The following is a 5,375-nucleotide window of genomic DNA, read 5'->3' on the forward strand; positions in this document are numbered from 1 at the left end:
CCGTCCGCAGGTTGTTTCACTCAAGAAGGTCTTATTAGAGTATCAGTCTAGCTTCTTTGAGGTAAGTATCTGACGAAGCTTGTGTGTATAGGATTTGCTGCTCGTACTCTATCAAATTCTAGTATAGCTTATGATATCGTCCCACAGTGATTGGACAATCTAAGCTACAGACTAGTAATATTTTGACTACTATTTGAGAGAACCAAATTGATGAAAGGTGTGTTTGGAATTTTAAATTATGACAAATTTCTTCTGAAAAGTTTATATTTAAAAAGAGTTAGGAATCGTTGAATTCACTTGATAGATCATTACAATAAAATCTCAGTTTCATACGTATTTCTCTAAAGAATAATTGCTTATTGCTAATACAATTATATTTTTACACTAAGAAATAAATAAAAAATTAACACTCCGTGAGGTTATGTCAATTAATTGATTTAAAACTAGTGACGATTAAACCGAAATATCTTGCCTGAATTGTGCTCAAGCGTAGCAAAAACTTCGTGAGAATATTTTTACTAGAAAATCAATAATCTTGCCTTCAACAATTCCTCCGTGAGAATTAAAACTGAGGAAGGAAAGATTACAAATTCGAAATAATAATCTTACTGAAATTACTTTCACTCTAATATTCTGTGCTCAAGTGTAGTAAAAACTTCGTGAGAATATTTTTACTAGAAAATCAATAATCTTGCCTTCAACAATTCCTCCGTGAGAATTAAAACTGAGGAAAGCAAGATTACAGACTTGAAATAATAATCTTACCAAAAATTACTTTCACTCTAATATTCTATTCATCAGTTATTATATATTAATTTTGCTCCGTTAGAATTATAAAATTAATATAAGAATAACTTAGATATAAAATATGTAGATGTGATAATAATGATTAAAAAATCATCATTCCAGCACAGTGTGAAATGTAAATAGAGTTTCAGGCCAAGAATATATTGAAACTGAGATAGTATTATAATTATATCAAGCTTCATCAACTATCTCAACAAAAAGAAATTACTCCATTAAGAAATAAGAAAAGCTAAAAAATACTTTCAAAGACTAAGAATATTTTTACTACAAAGAGAAAGACTAGAGGAAGAGACTAAGATTACTCTTCTCTTTCTCTTTAGAAACTTAGAAAAAAACTAGATAGGAAATTGGATACAAAGTGGGATGCCCTTTCTTCTACAAACATATGCCTATTTATAGGAAAATTTTCACAAGACCTTGGTGAGAACTTGCAAGATAATATCAATATATCATTATGCCTTGATGAGACTTTGCCATAACTTTTGTATCTCTTGACTTTGTGTAGTCTTAGATGAAGTTGTCATGGATGTATCCTTCTTCCTTGAACTGTAGGTTCTTTTTTTTTCTCTTTTTCCATGTATTCTTTTTCCTGCAAGAATTGTTAGAAAAGTGCGAGAATAGGATATAAATTGGTCATGTTTTATATCTAATATATTATATTTTTTTTATTAAAATATGAGAATAATTTATATCCATCAAATACCCCCACACTTGAATTTTTGCTCGTCCTCGAGAAAAAGAAAAAAATATATATATTACTAATTTTTTGTTTAAAATTATGGCTACTCTTGTAAAATGAAAATTTAATCAAATAAAATCTATCATGCTTTCAAACTTTATAAATTTTCTATATTCATCAAATCTTTACCTTGTTTTTACTTTTATTTTTATTCAACAAAAATTGTACCTTCTTTCTTTTTGAGACTTCTCTGAAATTGATAACTTTATGATCATTTGCATTGAGTATTCCTCATCTTATGTCCATAGGCTTGCCCTTTATGTCTATCTCCACTAATGTAGACTAAACACTGATTTCTAAAATCTTTTAGGACTTTTTCTGGCTTATAATGTTGGCTTGATGCTGGTAGGTTAAAGGTTATATTTGTAGTGACTTGCCTTTTTCCAGTTTTGGAGCAGAATATTTCAAAGATCAAAGTTTTCAAATATTTGCTATTGATTTTTTTTTTGTACTTATAATGCTTGAACAAAATATCAATCTCTCCTTTTTTTTCTTTTTTTTTTCTTTTCTTTAATTCTGATTCTTTTTCAAAATGAGCTCCAAACTTATTTTCTGAAAAAGGACTTTTGAAATCATAAGCATGAATGTGATATTTGAATTTGGGCATACTTAGGTATCAAAAGAAAAAATTAGGTCTTCAAGCTTCAAAATAGGTGCTAGGGATTTTTTTTTTTGTAGTAAATTTTTGTGCAATATCTAGAAAAGACTGAGGTAAACAAAGAAAGCTTAAATTCATATTTCAAAAATCAGTGTTGTCTAGGATTTCGCCTCGAAAGACATTTGGGGCAAGTTCTAGCATATAGATTATAAGTTCTACTTGCTTTTGATCATAATGCTTCTCAATCTCAGAATGTCTTGCCTAGTATTGAAAACATTTATTCTTGCTTTCATAAAAATAAACTTAAAAACAAGAAAGTTGTGACGACCCGGCCCGTCGTCACGTGAGTTACCGCCCCGTTTCCCCCATTTTCTGCCTCCTCATGTTTTATTATAAGTGTCTTGAGTGAACGAGTCGATTTGGATTGGTTTTGGATGGAAGTGAGACACTTAGTCTCTTTAAGAAAGGCTTGTTTTGGAAAAGTCAACCGGATGTTGACCTATTAGTTAGAGGGCTCGGATGTGATTTCCGGTGATTTGGTTAGCTTCGGGGGTTGATTTGTGACTTAGGAGTGTGATCGGAATTGATTTTGGAGGTCCGGTGTAGAATTAGGCTTGAATTGGCGAAGTTAGTATTTTGGCGAATTCCGATTGATAGGTGACAATTTGATCCGAGGGTCGGAATGGAATTCCGAGAGTTGCTGTAGCTTCGTTAGGTGATTTTGGATGTGTGTGCAAAATTTTAGGTCATTCGGAGGTGTTTTGGTCGGGTTTTTGATCAAATGCGTAATTCGGAAGTTTTAGAAGAACTTAGGCTTGAATTCGATGTAATTTGATGGTTTTGGTGTTGTTTGTGGTGTTTTGATGGTTGGAGCAAGTTTGAATGATGTTTTAGGATGGGTTGGCACTTTTGGTTGAGGTCCCGGGGGCCTCGGGGTGATTTCGGATGGCCATCGGGATAATTTTTGGACTTAGTAAGATTTGCTGCAGGTCTGGTATCTGGTATTTCCGCACCTGCAGAAAAGGAACCGCAGATGCGGTTGCGCAGGTGCGGGAGGAAGTTCGCAGGTGCGGTCTATGGCTTGACTGGAAGATTCCGCAGATGCGGAAGGGAAGCCGCATCTGCAAGGCCGCAGATGCGGTAGTTGTGTCGCGGAAGCGGAGGCGGGTGGATTTGGCATTTCCGCAGAAGCGGACAATAACCCGCAGGAGCGAGGTCCGCATATGCGGTAGAGGACCGCAGAAGCGGTCGTTGTCTTTAAGTGTGGATCCGCAGAAGCGGAAAATAACCGCAGAAGCGGTAGTCGCAGATGCGGTGGTGGGACCGCAGATGCGAAAATCCCTGTTATCAGAAGGGTTTTAAGGCTCATTTTTGTTCCGCGAGCTTAAGTCTAATTCCACCATTTTTAAGCAACCTTGAGAGCTATTGGACGGAATTGAAGGGGGATTTCGACAAGGTGTGATTGGAGGTAAGTTCCTCGGCCTAAATACATGAAATTATGGTAGAATTAACATGGAAATTCATCAAAAGAGGGTAAAGCTAGGGCTTGAGAATTTGGTGTTTTAAAATGGAAATTGAGGGGACAAATGGACTCCGATTTTGGTAAATTTGATATGCATAGACTCGTGGCGAGATGAGGAATCCGGATATATCAATTTTTTGATTTTTCGAGAAATGGGCCCGGGGCTCGGGTTTTGCCAACTTCGTGAATTTCGATATTTTTCGAGTCTTTTCGATTGGGTTATATTCCCTTAGCCTATTGTAACGTATTCGTTGTGGTTTTGGCCAGATTCGACGCGCGAGGAGGTTGATTTGCGAGGCAAAGCCATAGCGAGCTAGGACTTTGGCCAGCTTGAGGTGAGTAATGGTTATAAATGATGTCCCGAGGGTTCGAAACCCCGGATTTGCACAACGTAGTGCTATGTTGAGGTGAGACACACGCTGCATGATGAGCGTGGGGTCCATTACTGCTGGGGATTTGGACTTGGTCCATCCCGATTGATGATTCTACTGTATTTTTGACTGAGACTTAATTATATCATTATAGTTTGGCTAGTAGCCATGTTTGGGTCCTTGTGCCGACCTGTAGAACCCGTAGGGGATTTGTACTGATTGACCTCACTTCACTTGTTAAAAATCACACCCTCAGTCATGTTTCTAACTGTTTAATAAAATATGAACTGGCTTTGAAATGGCTAAACCAAAATGAGAGTAATATGAGGACTGGAATCCCTATCTTATCTTAGTATGCCCGAGGGGCGAAGTTATATTGACTGAGAGGGGTTGAGAACCCAATAGTGAGGATGACTGATATATTATGTGGATCGGGCTGCACGCCACAGCAGTATATTATGTGGATCAGGCTGCACGCCACAGCAGTATACTTATATGGATCAGGCTGCACGCCGTAGCAGTATATTATGTGGATCGGGCTGCACGCCGCAGCAGTATAGCGCTTGGGCTGTAGGAGCCCCTCCGGAGTCTGCACACCCCCAGTGAGCGCAGTCGACTATTATTATTGGATCGGGCTGCATGCCATGGCAGTATATATATTATGGATCGGGCTGCACGCCGCAGCAGTATATTTATACGGATCGGGCTGCACGCCGCAGCGGTATACTATGATTTCGGTTATTGTGAGAAATAAATGAGTTGAGTACTGGCTTAAGGGATTTTTCCTGGCTTCTTCATTTAGTTGTCGTTTAAATGTTCTTACTGCTTTGATATAGAACTGCTTAGTGCTCTTTACGAGATTTCTTTCCGTCAGTCATTATTTATTGCTATTACTAACTGAGTCGGAGTACTCACATTACTCCCTGCACCATGTGTGCAGATACAAGTATTTCGGAGGCGTAGATTGAGATGTCTCTGCTGTTCAGATCTCACGGAGTCATCGAGGTAGCTGCATGGCGTCCGCAGACCCGATTTCTCCCTCTATCCTCTTTACTTTCAGTATTATAGACTATCTCTTGTTTACGCTGTTTCTCAGACTTGTATTAGAGGCTCCTGACTCGTGACACCGGATCGGTAGGATATGCCATGATGTTACTTGATTTCGTACCTTTTATCTTCTGTTACAAATTGTTATTCATGCTGATTTGGTAATTAAACCCCTGCTAGTTGGTAATGAACTCTAGATTGAGGGATTGAGAGTGTGAATTGGTCGGGTCTTGCCTTAGCATTGTGTTGGGCGCCATCACGACCTGGGTTGGGGTCGTGATAGAATCATTT

Source organism: Nicotiana attenuata, unplaced genomic scaffold, assembly GCF_001879085.1.
Source record: "Nicotiana attenuata strain UT unplaced genomic scaffold, NIATTr2, whole genome shotgun sequence".
NCBI lineage: Eukaryota > Viridiplantae > Streptophyta > Magnoliopsida > Solanales > Solanaceae > Nicotiana > Nicotiana attenuata.